The sequence below is a fragment of the Equus quagga genome, chromosome 5 (assembly GCF_021613505.1).
Source record: "Equus quagga isolate Etosha38 chromosome 5, UCLA_HA_Equagga_1.0, whole genome shotgun sequence".
Classification (NCBI taxonomy): Eukaryota; Metazoa; Chordata; class Mammalia; order Perissodactyla; family Equidae; genus Equus; species Equus quagga.
Window position 1 is genome coordinate 75,724,489 of NC_060271.1, and position 16,054 is coordinate 75,740,542.

The following is a 16,054-nucleotide window of genomic DNA, read 5'->3' on the forward strand; positions in this document are numbered from 1 at the left end:
TACAACTTAAAAAAAAAAAAAAATACCTCCAGTGTGATCTAAAGAGAGAAAAGCAAAATTCTCAAAGAGCATAGATGTTCCTTAGCCCCCAAGTCTAGTTACCTCAGTCCTTGCCCCAGGGGCATCCAGGACAAGATGGGGATTTGGGAAATGTGAGATGCTTAGAGCTAAGCCAGGGAAAACACTGTGACGATATTAAGAATGAACAGCATATATCAAGAGCATTCCAGGTTATGAAAATGAAAGTCCCTCATGAGCAAATAGCCATGCAAATGTCATCTAGAGGAAGACAGTCAGTGTCATAAACGCACAGACAGGCGAAGGTCTAGGTAAGAAGCTGGTGAAATGCAGTTCCTCAGTGACTACTAAAATAATTTATAAGTAAATCCAGATATTTAAATTGCATTTTCAGACACCTTAATATCTGATTCTTTAAAGCAACTAACAAAATCAATCTAATCCTCTCGGTTCATTACAGAGACTGACTCTTCAGAGTGGTTGAAGATTGCCTGAAAATAGCCTCCCAGGTGCTAATAAAAGAATATTTTTCATGCTAGTATCAACTGCAAAGGAGAAGCCCAAAGAACAAAAAGCCTAAAAGAATGCTCATGCAAAGGTTGTTACTAAATTCAGGGATCTCTCCAGATAATAGGAGTTCTTTAGAAAATTTAGTGAAGAATATTTGGCTTTTAAATAATTTCTCCTTAGTGAGAGTTTACCTGTTTACACCTTCAAAAATTTATTTGTTGAGAAGATTGACTTAACAGATACTCATTTGATATTACATCCAGCTGCTTTGTGAAATTGGTAAGAAACAACGATTGAATAATCTATGTCGACACAGAAAAGTTGAGTATTAATGAACTATAGCCATTTCTCACTTTTATGAAGGTAAAGCTTCAAATAGCAGGAAACTCAACTTGCAGTAGTTTAAATAAATAAGAGTTTCCTTTTCCCAGTAAGAAGTCCGAAAGTAGATGATTACAATATAGCTTCTCAAAGATGCCATCAAGGACCCAAGTTCTCTCATCTTTCTGCTCTTCCATGCCTAGTATATTGGTTTTTGTTCTACACCTGTCATTCTATGATTACCAGATGTCTGCTTTAGCTTTGGACATCACATCCATATTTGAAGCAGAAAGAAGTGGGTGGGAGGGGAATAGCAATAGCTTCATCTATGCTTTTTTATCAGTGTCTTAGACTGTCTTGGCTGCTATAACAAAATACCATAGACTGGATTGCTTAAACAACAGAAATGTATTTCCTCACAGTTCTGGAGGTTAAGTCCAAGATCACCATGCCAGCAGATTCAGTTTCTGGTGAGAGCTCTCTTCCTAGCTTGAAGACAGCCGCCTTCTCTCTGTGTGCTCACATGGCCTTTCCTTCATGCGTGCTGGTGGGGAGTCTCTTCTTCTTCTTATAAGGGCACTAATCCTACCATGAGGGTCCCACCCTCATGACCTGATTTAAACCTAATTGTTTCCCAGAGACCCCATCTCGAATGCTATCACACTGGGGGCTAGGGCTTCAAATATGAATTTGAGGGGGACAAAAACATTCAGCCCAGGACAGTCAGGAAGTCAAAAGCTTGCCCGGGAACACTCAGCAGACATCTACTTAGTCTCATCGGCAAGAACTCATTGGTTCACATGGACCTTAGCACAAGGGCAGAGAGGCGAACGTTTAATGGAGCATATTTTTACCTTAAACAATATAAGGACTATCCTAGCCAGGAAGTAAGAGGACAAAAATGGATATGGAGTAGGTAACTACCAGTGTCTGCTGTACTTGCCTAACTCAGGATAGTTTGCAAAAGTTCTAGGACCTCCTTTAGCTCTAATAAAAGGATATTATTCCTAAAACTCTGCAAGATTTAGAGAAAATAGCAGAGAGAAAATAAACTGCAAGCAACTTAGAAATCACTCAACATCACAGAGTTTTTTTCCTCCAAATAAAAAAGTTTACCATTATCTTGAACTTCCATGATGTTTCTAAATCTCATCATGCATACTGTGAACACTGTAGATATATATACATCTCAGGAATTATTAAGTAGTTTTAATGACTTCAACTTTGTATTCGTTTATTGAATTTATAACTGTTGTACCATGAGACAAAGGTGGCATATAGTAAAATGTTGTGTCTACAAAAAGCAATAAAATATTTCTTATTTATAATGAGAATAACAGCAATGAAATAAAACTCCTTGCTAGCATTAGTTCTTTTTACTGGTGCTTAAGTCCTCTGTTGCAGACAAGAGAATTTTAGAAAATATTTTTAGTAATTCTAAGGGTGAGGGACAGAACAGCAGCCTTTAGGGCAGTTCTATCGGGCTTCTATTGCGTGTAGTTGTTATATTTCAGGAGTGGGAACTAGGCAGCCCTGTATCTCAATCTATGTAATAAGTCTGCTTTACAACAATGTTGTACTTCATTTTTATTTTCAAGTAATGCCTTGAAAGAAATAGAAATAAATTTCAAAAATGAAGTCAAGAAAACAGATCCCATTATGATTCCTAAAGCAAAGCAGAGTACATCATTGTGGCACTAAGCATCTCATTGAAACACATTAGAATTCACCATTCTTGCCACGTCTTATTCACAGGAGAGCTTGTTAGATAAGAGACTGGTCCTCATGAGCACATTTGGCTTCCGGCAACAACAAATTTCTTCCCACTTCCATTCGTCCAATCATTCATTCATTCATTAAAAAAAACACCTATTGTGTATCAAATATGTAGTGAGTGCTGTGCTGGAACCTGGAGATACAGAAAGAAATCAGACATTATCAGCCTTCAAGGAGCTAAAAATCTGTTGCAAGGGAGGGGGCGTACAGACACATAAACCATCTAATAGCTCTGTTACAGTCACATTATAGTCACATTCCACAGCCTTTCAAATATACAGCCTCTTTCTCCTATGCACAACTGTCTGTGGATGCAAGAAACTTTCAGGAAGAAACGCTCCCCCATCCTCCACTGAGACAGTTTTAACTTCAAATCAAGTTCATAGTATTTTCCTAAATGACATGCAATACTATTCAGTAACATTTGTTAAAATCTTACAATGTGCTAGCAAGTTTCTCAAGTAATTTCATTTAACTGTCACAAAGATCCATGAGGTAGGTATGGGCATCTCTTTTAACTCTAGTCTCTGAAGCAGTATTAGGTCACACATTCTACTCTGACGTTAACAGCAGCAAAGATGAGGCCAAATTCCCCCCAAGGCTAGAAATCTTCTTATCTCCCTCACAGTCAACATTCTACTCAACTTGTATTTTTCTGTATTTCTCAGAGATTGAAGGATGTCGTTTCTTCAACTCTTAATCTTTGTACATGGAATAAGTGGACAAAGGGAGTAGGAAGAGAGATGAGGTTAGCAAGCTGGAAGGAAAGAAAATAAGGAAAATTTAGGTTATTTTTTCTAAATTATACCTACAATAAAAGTGAAAAATTCTCAATTTTCTGCAATTCACTTATCCAGGGTCTCAATTCTACAGAATACAGTTAAGAAAATAGAGAGGAAGCAAAAATGTCTGTGATCAGTTGAAATAAGTACCTCACAGTGTGTCCTCCTCAGATCCTAAGAACGCCGCTTTGAGACATGGTTCTGGTAGACTTGGTTGTCGGGTTTTGTAGTCATCAGGACATTAGACTTTGAAATTGGAAATAGGTGGTAGTAGCTAGCTTGAGACAGTCACAGAGAGAGGAATACAAAGTGACAGCTAAGACCCCTTTGATGAGCACGAAGAAAAATAGACACGAGAGCTCAAGAAACACTACAGATGGGGCTCCAGGATAAATATCCTTCATACTTCAAAAGTCCCTAAGGGGCTATGATTCATGTGACAACACTGGGTTATCAAGAACGGCTTGAAAAATATTTAATATCCTTTGTTAAAAGAGTTTATGACAATGCTATAAATAGGACCATGCAAAATTGCAAAAATTAAGAAGGGCTGCATCAGAAAATGGAAACTGGCTCAGGTCTGGGCGAAGGTTCAGCCCCTCCTCCCCTGTTGTCTTAGACAAGTTAACTTCTCACAGCTCCAGTTTCCTCTCCGTAAAATTTTAAATTTAATACTTTAAATATTTGAATACTTAAAATATTTTAAATAACTAATTAGTTCTTGTAGTTATTGAAGGACGAAATGAGTCAAGGTTTATTACACATCTCATACCATGCCTGGCAAGCAGTACACAATAATGTAAATTTTCTTCATTTCCCTTAAAAGGGTCAGTTTTACTTACCTGGGAAATTCATTCCCATGAAACAACTTATTCAAGTAAAATGCTACATGAACAAGGTACTATTGGTATTAGGAGAAAGATTTATATAAAATTGTTAATTGAGCCCAAAGTCCAAGGTGATGAAGTGATTCGGCTCATTGTATCATTGTCACCTAACACCAATTGGAAAGTTGAGTGAGTGTGAAAGACTGCACATGCAATAACTTCTGCTTTATAGACCAAAAATCTCTGGACCTTTGGTTTCTCTTGATATTTTTGTTAGCCAAGTCTTGCAACTATCATTCTATAATTATGAGGTCTCACTAATGAAAATGGTTGCTGTCACCTATGCTTAATACACCTATGCATAATACTATCGTATTATGCGAACAGGACAGTGAGGAGAAGGGGCAATTTGGAGGCAAAACTGGCTAAGGTTGGGTCCCTTTGTAGGGAATTCTAGATGTGTTGAAGACTCTTGGCAATTGGGGAAGAAGGTGAGAAGGTCACCCGAAGGGCGGAAGGAGACGTGATAGAGTGAAGGTGAAAGCAAGGGATCAACAGAACGCAAAGGTCCCCTTCTGCACCACCACGCGAAAGAACCATTTCTGTTAATCCCCTTAATTGCAACTTGTTACTTCAGATGTTTATTTGTCCCCATTCAATTCTGTCCATGTTGCCTTGAAGCTCACATGATTTGTTTAAGCTTTTCATAGATGCTGAAAGAAAAGACACTGCCAGTTTGAGAAAGCTCTTTTATTCCTCATGCCTCAAAGTTGCAACTGCACCAATCAGAGCGCATCTGAATCTCCCTTTATATCTTCCCATTAATTCTAAAACTTGACAGCTACCTCATTACTGAGTGTGGGGGTGGGGGGAGGTGATTGAGAGACAGAATGAGAGACAGAGAGGCTATATCAATTCATCAATTACCAGCGGTCCGATGTGATTTGTAAAGGACTTTGGAGTTAAAGTAAGCCATTCACTTTAAAGAGAGACTTTTCCCCCCAAGTAATTTCTTCCTAAACATGAGATTCATCATTTTATTAGTGTTGAACAGGCTTACAATTCTCTAGACCGTAGGTTGGCAAACTATGGTCTCTTTTCCAAATCTTACCAAATGACTGTTTTGGTAAATAAAGTTTTATCGAAACACAGCTGCACTCATTTGTTTATGTATCATCTGTGGCTGTTTTCACAGGACAATGGCAGAGTTGAGTAGTGGCAACACAAAATGTGTGGCTCACAAAGCTGAAAATACTTACTGTCTGGCCCTTCACAGAAAAAGGTTACTGTCCCTTGCTCTTGACAGGAGATCGCTCAAATTCAATCCAAAGGCTGAAGAGGTGACCCATTGGAATGTGAAATAAAATATGACAGTGCTATTTCTACTTATCTTTTCCCTCTAAACAAATAAGCAATTACACTTTACAATTATTCAATGCATGGATTGACCAAATACCCCCTGCTTGTCCACGGATCAGATGGTCACATTTATGTGCTATAGATGAAGTGTCCTAAGGAAAGAGCTTCCACAGACAGGAGGGGTCAGACCAACATCCTCTCTCACTTGTTCACTTCCAACTCATGGTGACATGGTACATTTTATGTGTGACTAATTCAGTGGATTTAAGAATCTTGTCTATACAAATCAACACTCACAAAATGGACAGATCACTTTAAAAGCTTCCTGTGAAGAAATCAAACAAGATTCTAGTCATGGAAGCACAAGTGACTAGCAAGGAAATAACAGAGTTGACACCTTCTTCAAGTACGAACTTTTCGTCAACTATGATACTAAGTAAAACAATGGCAATCTAAGCAGATTTGACAAAAAGTCAGTTCAGATCAGTCAACAGTCTTAAGAAGACTATTTGAAATACAAATTTACATCCCCAGTCATTCCACATAAAAGTCATCCTATATGTATATTGTGCCATGAAAAATTAGAAAATTACAATAGTCTGAAACTATCGTGCTTAACAAAATATTTTTTAAAGGTACTTTGTTTAATCTTTCTGTCAATATTTTTTATTTCGTCTTTCGGCACATTTTATAATATGCAGTGCAGTGCACGCTGATGTGCCATACAGAATGTATAAATAAATAAATGTACACAAAAAGGTGAATGCTCAAATTTTGCTTTTTTATTGGCAGGGTGCACGACCTAAAAGTTTTTGTACCACAACTCTAGAAGGTGAAAGGTATTAAAAGATAAACTCGATGCATATTAAAAATTTTAATAGTTTGAGCAAAAATCAATTCCAATTGAGCAGCCCTTAAACCAGAAGTGGCTAGGAACACTCCATCGACAGGAGCTGGGGCAAGACTTCTATAGAGAAGACATGGAAGCAGAGCAAGCAAGTTATTTGATTGGCTATAGCTTACAAGCGGACCTTATTTAGGAAAGACTGGTTGACTGTTTATGATTAGTTGTCCTTAGTTTTCAATTTTTTAACATTGAGGCTTTACAGGCTTATGTTTTGGTTTGCTTACATAGACTGGAAAGGCATTAAAACCACCTTAGTCTAATGGCCTCCTTGTTTAATTAATTTAACAAAGGATAGAGAGAGAGTTGGCCTGTCTAGACCTCTGTCTGTGGTTAATCTTTCAAAAGCAGAGAGAACAAGGGGAAGTTTATCCAGCAGAAGGTCTGCTAAAATCAGAAATACAGGAGCACACGCATTACTTTCCTCATTAAAACAAAATAATTAGAGTTCTTCTTTCAACTTTTTTCTAACCAAAGAAAAAGGAATGTTTTATTGGTCTCAGATTTGATCATTTATTATCTGTGAACAAGAAATACATTTTGAAAACCAAGAATACTAGACAAAGCCAAAAATCTATGACTGTTAAACAAAGGCTGATTTTAAGGAATTCTAAAGCATAATAACAATTAAGGCTCATCTCGAAAAAAAGAGATGATAACAAGGATATGAAAGAAACTATACTTGGAAAATAAAATCTCTCCTTAGCATGAAGTTAGTCTGCATTGCTATATAAGTTGGTAAGCAATTTTTTTTCCTGCGCAAACCCTAAATATTCTTAAGTAATAAATAATATCAAGAGCATAAGAACGAGAGGACATGCACATATGTGAAGCATCTACTGTGTACCTGGAATCAGGCAAAGTTTGCTCAATTCATGTTCATCACAATCTATATTTTGCAAACTGAAAAACTGAGACTGAGGGAATCTAAGCAACTTGGCCAAGCTCACCCAGCTAAGAAGTGGCAGAACTGAGATTTTTTTCACTCACATTTCTCTGATACTAAAGACAGGGCTCTTTCTGCTGAAGCACGCTATCTCCCAGAAGCAAAGCTATGCTCTGCTGAAGGCTTTTCTCCACAATTATGAAAAATGATAATACTTCAGAGCTGATCCAGTGGCCCTAGTTATGATTTCACCATGCACTAAAATGTTATATTAAGAGCCATTTGTCAGAATTTTCTCCACTGAAATTATGCTATATATCATGATTGGGTTCTCTGATCTGTACACATCGATTTAACTAATTGTATATTTAAACAATAATAGCAAATGCTTACTATTTGCCAATCTGGATCTAGTGTCTTTATACGTAGGCTCTAAGTCATTTAATTGTGGTAGTAACTTCTGTCCACATACCATATTTGTGAACTCTTTTACTATTTTATCTCAATTGGCAACAAATCGGAACAGACGAATGCTTTAGTTTAATATTTCAAGTTCTCATGGAATCCCCAATCTTCTACTGTAAATTGGTTTAGAGTAGAAGGGGTCTCCTCCTCAAAATCACAAAAAATCCAAAACTTTCCTAGATTTGACCAAGAAACTATGTAACAGGCAGCCTTACCTTTCCCTCCCACTAAAAAGACTTCACAGGCGAAAGCGTTCTATTTGTAGTGCATGGTGGAAATCTGACTGAGGAATCCAAAAGAAATGCCAATTCCAAGTACATTTTTGATATGCTTCCCAGTGATTTATCTAGCATCACACAAATGGTATGTGCCGGTATGTTATGTAAGAAACCAACTCCAGTCCCCCAAAATGTCAAGGTATTATGCTCCCTAAGGACCAGTTGCTAAACTTGTGTCTCACCAATAAGCTTGATCTTAGCAAAGTCATCTTAAGCTTCCCATCAAACGAAGAGTGAGAACTGCTTAGGTTACCTGCTTCTTTCTTACTCTTTTTAACAGGTATTTTGGGTTTATTCCAATTCTTTCATTTGAGTAATTTACAACCGTCTTTTTTTCTTTCTGAAACTTTTGATCTTCTGATATTTTCGGCCAGCTTACGTATTTTTAATTTCCTTTGATCTGTACAAAATTTCCCAGTGCCTGTGAAGAAAGTAAAATAGGCAAAACAATAAATAGATTCTTTTTTTCCTAAATGTCTTGGGCTTTCTCTCCCTTCATCTTTAACAACAATCTCATCATTTGGACAACTGATGCTTTAGAATTTGCGGTTATAATCGTGCTTTTAAAAACTGATAGAGTGAGATTCAGTAAATCAGTGCACTTTACAGGTGGAACAAATTGTGATTTTTTTTTTTTTGGCAATTTAATTCCTCTCCCTCTTAAACAGCAAACTTTAGTTCAACATATTCAATGGACCTGACCTAAGGACAAATATTTAACTCTAGTGGAAACTCTGTGAACTGATAATTAAACTGAAAACCCTACTAGAAATTTCTCACTTAAAATCTTGTGCTTAATGGAAATTCAAATTTAAATAAATAGATCAAAGGGGAAAAGGATGCTACCACTCTCAATAAGATGAAAATACCGTTGGAAACTTTTGCTTTCTAAAGGCTTGACCTTTAAAGACTTAGACTCCATTCACCTATAAGAGTCATATGGGAGGTCAAGATATGGCATGAAATTTTATTTCGCTCAGTCCAATGAAAAATCAGCACACTTGAGATTTGCTATCTTTTTACTATTAGTAGATTATCACTAGGTCTTTCTGATTCAGCATTTAACTTTATTGGTCAATTAAAATCACCCATGTACAAACATTCTCCTTCTCTGCAATTTCTTCTTCAATATCTTAAATATAATGATGTTCATGAAATTACATTTCTTTTTGTCCTGAGACCTCAAAGAAAAATTTCCAAACTTCTGATTGGAATAAAAAGCTACTGATCATTTCTCTTTATTTCAACTTTGAAATGAGATTTAGAAAGAAAAGTTCCAGAAGATGATATAATTAGATGTACTTTCTCTTTAATGATGAACCATTTATGTTCCTTATTCTGGACATTTTCCCTTCACACATAGAATAAAGTAGTATGGAAAAATGTTTCGAGTGTTTTTCAAGAAGAGCCTTCTCTATGTTTCACAGAACTCCTTGATGATTTTATCTTCCAAAATCATAGAAAGAATTTTATCATTATTTTTAAAATTCAACAGAAAGTGGCCCACATACTTGCATATGCATAAGCACACTCAAGGAACAAATACACACAGAAAGTTCACCGTGTATCCTCTGCTGCTGCACGCCATGCTATCTACACACATACAGAGATATATAAAGCCAAAACCAAATGCATACGTGGGTGGAAAAACTTCTTGCAGTTTCCTACTCCTCTTGAGTCATAATTAGTTGCCTGAATAATTGCTAAAGTTCCTAAAATTTTAGTTGACTCAAACTTTATTACATACAAAAATTACCGAGTGTGAGTGTTAAAACAGATAGATTGCCAGGTCCTGCTGGGAAAATTCTAATTTCTTTTGTCTCTTCTGGGGTGCCCCAACACTGAAACTTGTGGTCCATGGACTATAATTTAATAAACATCCTCCTAGATATTTCCCCCTTATTTCTAAAGATATTTATAACTTATGAAGGAAAATTGGCTCCTGAAAATGTTTTCCTTCCTGGAAAAAGTATCTGAAAAGTCCTATTCACCCTTCAAGACCAGTCCAAGTATCACTTCTTTAGCAAAGTTTCCCCTGATTTTCCTACACAATCTCTCCATGTTCCAGCAAGAGCAGTGATTCTATCAGCGGCATGCTTCATCTATGATCAATGAGATGCTTCCTAGATGGGTCCAGAACCAGCTGCCAGTCTCCAGCAGTGCAGCAGCAGGCACAGGAGCACGGGCTTCCACCCAGAGACAAGAGCTGCTTCTGATTTCTGAGTGTTTCTCCTTCTTTTTTCCCTCTTCCTATCCTCATTCTCTTCCCTTTTGTTCTTCCAGTCTTTCCAACACCTGTGCATCCAATATCTTGTTTGAAATATCAAGAACAGTCCTAATAATTTTTTTGGACAATTGACCCAAATCTGAACTCAATGATGGCCCAGAGTCAATACTGTTGAGATGCTATATCTTCCTTGACATAATTTACAGAAAAGATTCCATACTCATATTACCCAACTGGGTCCATAGGATACTCCCTTCTCTAGGGTATTGACTAACGTATTAGTAACCTAGAGTTTTGCGTTGGTCAGGGGAGCTCTGGCATCCTTGAAAAGGTCTGTGACAACTCTCTTTGCTACATCAAGAATGACAGTGGGTGATGCTGCCATTGTACTGGACCTCCCTAGTTTCAGTGGAGCTAGGTGGGAGTGCTTAACTGGCATAGATAAGGTAGGTACAATTACCCTAATGGGCAGCAAGGACAGAATAGCAATAAGAATGCTTTGTCACACAGGGATTTGGGGGGATGGCTAATGATCATTATGTTTCTAGGAATTAGATAGATGAGAAGTCTACCTGAAGATTTTATTTATATATATATATATATATATATTTATATAAATGTATAACTCTAGGTCTGATGAGTAGAAACCCTGAGATGTTGTGGCCTCTTAGTCTTTCTCAGTCTTAAGCGAATTCAAAGACTCAGAGCCCCCTAATTAAAGTGGAAGACAGGCACTAGTGAGAAATGGCCTTGCTACACTGTTACAAAGTATATTCTGTGACTTTTCCTCTAAATATTCCACCAAAGGGGTTTGTAGCAATTTACCATGGTGGCTATGCCCTGGAGAAGTGGAAATAACCTGATCAGCTGGAACTAGACACAGGCTCTGAGTTGAGGCTGATCTCTGGATCAGCAACCCAAAGCATTTCTATTGTCCACCCGACCTAATTGGTGCTTATGAAGGTCAAGTAATAAGGAGGTGTGGTCCTAGCCTGTCTCACAGTGGGCCCAATGGATTTGTAGATCACCCTTGTTTATTTTCGTAGTTCTTGATTGTGTAACTGCAACAGTAACAATCAAAAAATGACAAAAATCTTCCACTGGCTTCCTGATCAATGGAATGATGGCTACTGTCATAAGAAGAGCCAATGGTGAGCCCTGCATCTGGCCATACCTATCAGAACAGTAAACGAAAAGCAATTCTGCATCCGTGGGTGAATCACAGGGAGAAGCGCCACCATCAAAGATTTGAAAGACTGAGTTTTGTGGTTGTTACTACCTCCTTATTTAACTCCCCTATTTGACCAGTGCAGAAGGTCGATGAACGTTGAAGAATGACATAATGTAATGAAGTGGTGATTCCAATTTTAGCTACTAAAGATATGCATCTATTTTCTGGAAAAATAAAAACTCAACACAGCAATGCTTTGTTATCTATACCAGTTAGCAAAGTCCACTGAAAGTAGTTTGGTTTACATGGCAGAAACAACAGCAGACCTTCCCTGGCTTGCCTCTTGGTTGTGTTAACTTTGCAGCTTTTTATCATAATCTAGGATTCAGGGACCTCAATCGTTTTGACATCCCACAGAACACCACACAAATGAGCAATGCTTGATTGAGTCTTTCACGTTTCACACGACCCTGATACTGACTCTCCTCCCTCCCTCTTCTACATTTAAGAACCCTTGCAATTACATTGGATCTACCCAGATGATCCAGGATAATCCTTTATTTTAAGGTCAGCTGATTAGCAACCTTTATTCCATCTACTATCTTAACTCCTTTTTGCAATGGATGGTAACGTATTCGCACGTTCTGGGGATGAGGATGTGAACATCTTTGGGAGGCAATTATTCTGCCTGCCACCGGACCTTATGACCCAGGAGATTCAACAACGCTTGAGATTCTGTGGCAAATCAGGAATGTTTTATGAAGACTCTGGAAGGCCCCAATGAAAGAATCAGAGCAGAGATTCCTAAGATTTTCGAGTAAAGTCATGTTCTCTTATGCATATAACTACCCTTTGAAAGAACACCTCCTGGCTTGCTAGTGAGCCGTGTTACACACTGAGTGTCTGACCAGAGGAAACTACATGATCAGGGATCTAAACCACACATAATGAATTGAGTGCTATCTTTCCCACAAAATCACGAAGTCAGACACGCACAGCAATATCCCATCATCAAATGGAAATGAGACTGAAATTGAGCAAGTCCTCAAGCACAAAAAAAATTCTCTCGGCCCCTTTTTCTTTCTTCTCTCTCAACCCACAAATACTGCCTTATAGAGTGTTCTATATTACGCGTTGGCTAAGGAAGAAAAATCTTGGGTCAGGTTTATAGGTGGAGTGACATGACATGCTGCCACATGCTGTAAGAGGACTGCTATAGCATTACAGTCCTGAAAGGCAATGGGGAAGGCACATCATCGTGATGGGTAGAACTTAAAGTCTATCTGGTTGTCCGCTACACAGGGACATGGAAGAAGTCTGATGTTTGGATCTTCATTTTACTCATAGGCAGTGAATGTCTTGGTTTAACAAGATGGTCAGAGATTTGGAAGGTTCAAGATAGCCTGATTGGTGACAAGGAGGTCTTAGGAAGAGGCATGTGGATTTATGGCTTAGAATGGAAACAGATTAGAAGGAAATTTGAGTCTCATGTTAATACTCACTAAAGGATGTCCACTAAAAAGAAGGCTCTCGATAATCAGAAGGACAAGATTTCACATTCTGTAGATGTCAACTAGCCCTTTTCCCAGCCACCACAGTGCTTGTTTGATAAAGTGACCACAGTAACAAGGAAGGACGGCCCAACAATATGGACTTCCTGTCACTAAGGCTGTTCAAGTTGCCAATATTGCTGAATGCTCACCTAATAATAGCAGAGGACAATGTGGATCCTTCAAAATGGGCTCCGCCAGATACTAGTGGCAGATTGATGGCAATGGATCCTTTTCATCATGGCTCATTCACAGTGGTACCTGTAATGGATTGAACAGTGTCCCCCCAAAATTCACATCTACCCAGAATCTCATAATGTGACCTTATTTGGAAATAGGGTCTTTGCAGATATAATTAGTTAAGCATCTCTAGATGAAATTATCCTGGATTTAGAGCAGGGCCTAAATTAAATGACTGGTGTCCTTATAGGAGAGAGATACAGGGAGAAGATGCAAATGTAAAGATATAGCTATTGGAGCTTGAAGATTGGAATTATACTGCCACAGACCAAGGAATGCCTGGGGCCACCAAAAGCTGCAAGAAACCAGGAAAGATCCTTCTCTAGAGCCTTTGGAAGATGCATGGCCCTGATGACACCTTGATTTCAGACTTCTAGCCTCCAGAGCTGTGAGAAAATAAATTTCTGTCATTTTAGGCCACCCCATGTGTGGTTTTGTTGCAGTAGCCATAGGAAATTAATACAGTACTTTATTCACTATCATGGCATCCCATACAACATTACTTCTTACCAAAGCGCTCATTTTACATAAAAAAGTGCAACAATGGACATATATCCAGAGAATCCACTATCCTTACCATAGTGTCCCTGCACCCAGAAACAGTTGATGTGAAATAATACCAGAGTGACCTAACGATGACTCAGTCATATGACCTGCAAGGGGGAGGTGCTGTCCCACCAGGTGTGATGTGCTTTGAACTGATAACCAATATATGATGCTATTTCTGTCATGACTGGAAAAGGTGGATTATGAAGCCAAGTGGTGGAATTGGTAGTGGCTCCTCTATTACACCTAATAACCCACTCATGGAATTTTTGCCATGCCCCGGTAATATTGGGCTCCGCTATCTTACAGACTCGTTCCCAGGAAAGGCATGGTTCTGATAAGGGATACAACAATGGTTCAATTGAACTGAAAGTTGAGAGTGCCACCCAGATATTTAAGGCCTCTCATGCCACAAAATCAAATGGCAAAAAGTGTGGTTAATTATCAAAAAGAGATTATATTGCAATCACACAGTAAGAATAACGAAGACTGTTTGGAACACTTGGGAGTTCCTAATGCTTATCTTATTACTTCCATTCCAATAATAAAGGCTAAAAGAAGACAATAGCAACCCAAGAAAGAAAATTATTAGTAGTTCAGACACTTCAGGAATGGAAGTTTAGAACTTTGACCAGAAGAGAGGCTGCCTGAGAGCAAAGAAAAAAAGAGACGTTAGTGAAAACAGAAATTTATAAATATCCACACAGCCCTGTGACAAGTTACAGAAATGAGGACTATAACAACTATAAATATTTTTCTGCCTTTTTAGGACAATATATTTGTATATATTGACCAACTTTACTTCTCCCCTGTTTTTTTATTCAAAGAGGGTGAGAGGTAACTTTATAATTTAGCTTGTAAAATACGGAATATTCAGGAGGAATTATTCAATGAATCAGGAGAGGAAATAGCATTATTTTTTATAAAAGAGAAGTGTGCATTATATCAGATAGAAGCAGAATGTTGTATGGAAATTAAACTTGGGTAAAGAATGAGAATGGATGCTGCATAGCCAAAAGGGTAGACAGTGTCAGTCATTTGTGTCTTTGCTCTCAGCCCCTATTCCCACCCTTCTTTGCTCTGCTAGGAAAGCTTGGAAGCTAAAAACTACATTTTCTTGTCTCCTTTGTCAACTGGCCTCCAGTTGGATTCTCCCAATGGGAGGCATCACGAGATAATGGAAGGAGAAAGAGGGGAGAAGTGGATCTGTTTCCACTTATTAGCAACATCTTTGCAGCAAGAGGAGCATCTACAGCACAGCAGTGATGACAGCATGAAGGTTCCAACCCTTGTTGAGAAAATCAGGGTTTCTATAAACCTTCAGCAAATTTGGAAGTAACAGCTATAGAGTGACTTGAGGCAGTACGTGTAGAGACGTGCATTCCAGCCAGTAACACTAGCTGCTTCTAATCTCTGGGTATCATCTTGATTTGTGTTTTCTGCTCCAGTTCCTTTTTTCCTTTGTTTTGCTCTTCCAGTTACTCGAACCCATATGTATAAATTCTCTCTATTAAATTCCCTCTCTTTGAAATACCTAGAGAGGCTTCTGTTTTCCTGATTAAACTCTGACTGATACGCTGCTGTGGCTGCTGGCAACTGGCCAGCCCTCTTGGGTGACTCTTTAAACATTAAAAGTTATATATGGCACTTTTCACAGGTGACCTGATCTTGGGTTTTGAGGTTCTAGACTTGTGGAAAATGCCAAAGAAGATTAGGCTATTTATCCCCCAGGTCTTTCTCTGTGAGAAAGTAATATTGTCTATTTCAACTGTGCCCAGAATTCCTCCTTCTGAACTTTCAATTCTTTTTTATTTCAAAAACTTCTATTTTCCCATTTCCTTGAAAGTACTTCATTTTTCACTAATCTTTTATTCCTAAATTCAAAAGTGATAAGTATTAATTGTAGGAAAGACAAAAAGGGAAAAAAAACCCTCAATATTAATAGCCATAAAGATTTCTATAATGACACACCTAGGAGCCATCTATTTATCTTTGTGTCTGGAGCAGGTCACAGTGGATATAAATGAGGACGCTGGAGTCACACAGATGTCGGTTTGACCCTTGGCTATATGGCCTTGAGTAGATTAACTTCTGGAAGCCTCAGTTACACTATCTGTACAATAGGGTCAATAAACGTCCCTACCTCACAAAGTTCTTGTAACTACAAAAGATAACGAATGTAAAACAATTATCA